Raw genomic sequence first — 1144 nt, 5'->3', positions numbered from 1 at the left:
CCCGCCCTCCCCACCGCCTCTTTATTTCCTTGAACCTGCCGTGGAGGAAGCCAGGCCATGTGTCCCCGGTCGGGACTTCGCCCGTCACATGCCTGTGGTCCGTGTCGAGCTCCTCTGCCGCCTGTATCTCCATGAAGTGCGGTTGGACCTGGAGGCTCGGCGGGGTGGGTTTGAGGTGTGGGATAGCACCTGCAGTGGTTCCTCATGTCGGTCAGGAGCTGAGCGGTCCCGAGGGCTTCCTCCCGTGACGTGGACGCCATCGCGATCATGGCCCAGAGCCGCCGTGAAACTAGGAATGAGCTCTTTTCCCATTTATTCTCCAGAATATTTCTATAAAGAGAACCTGCCTCATCAATTATTCGGTTACCCTGATAAGCACCAGGCCTGATGCTGGGTGCCTTCCCCTGACTTACAGCGACTTGTTATTTTTATGAGACTGACTTACTATTTTTAGACTAGAGGCCCGGTGCACGAAATTTGTGCACTCAGGGAGGTGGTCCCTCAGCCTGGCCTGCGCCCTCTCACAGTCCAGAAGCTCCCCCCTGGGGAGCGGGCCTAAGCGGGCAGTCAGTGCACGTCATAGTGACTGGTCGTTCCGTGTTCGGTCGATTTGCATATTAGCCTTTTATTATATAGGAGGATAAAGTGATGGCTGTGTGCCTGTGACCTGACTGAACAAATCCTGGGGGAGGGTGGCCTTAGCAAGAGCTCGAGCTGGTCGTGGCTGAGGTCCAGGGACAGGTGTGCGGAGTCCATCCCACTTTTGTGTGTTTGACATGTTTCATAACAAAAAGCAGGGTTTTCTTCAATAAAAATATTAAGTTCTGATGTGTTCCCTGACGTCTCAGCGGACAGTGAGGCGCTGCTGGTTCTGGCTGGTGATGGGCAGGGATGTGGTGTTTCGCTGTTTCCATCACTGTGGTCTTTTCTTGCCGATGCTTTCGTGGCTCCGTCGTGGCCAGCAGTGCCTCTGGGGTTGGCGCCTGAGTTCTTCCTGACCAAGCCCGTGGCTTTGGTGGTGACAAGGGTCCTATTTGCGTCCTGGTTCCTGCCCAGACCTGGGCCTTTCCCAGGGCGGGGCTGCTGTCGCGAGCTAGGGGTGTTTTGTGCCCAATCACTGCTGCCCACGAGGCCCTGAGGCTCC

General features: G+C 56.2%; 1 protein-coding gene across 1 annotated transcript in view; it reads left to right on the top strand.

Moving 5' to 3' along the window:
- The window catches only part of CD247 (CD247 molecule), an 81509-nt gene that overhangs the window by 34234 nt on the left and 46131 nt on the right, over positions 1-1144 (top strand). The gene's annotated exons all lie outside the window — the stretch shown is intronic.

This window comes from Myotis brandtii, unplaced genomic scaffold (assembly GCF_000412655.1).
Source record: "Myotis brandtii unplaced genomic scaffold, ASM41265v1 scaffold64, whole genome shotgun sequence".
Classification (NCBI taxonomy): Eukaryota; Metazoa; Chordata; class Mammalia; order Chiroptera; family Vespertilionidae; genus Myotis; species Myotis brandtii.
Note: the sequence above shows the minus strand (reverse complement) of the source record. Positions and strands in the feature narration are given on the sequence as shown.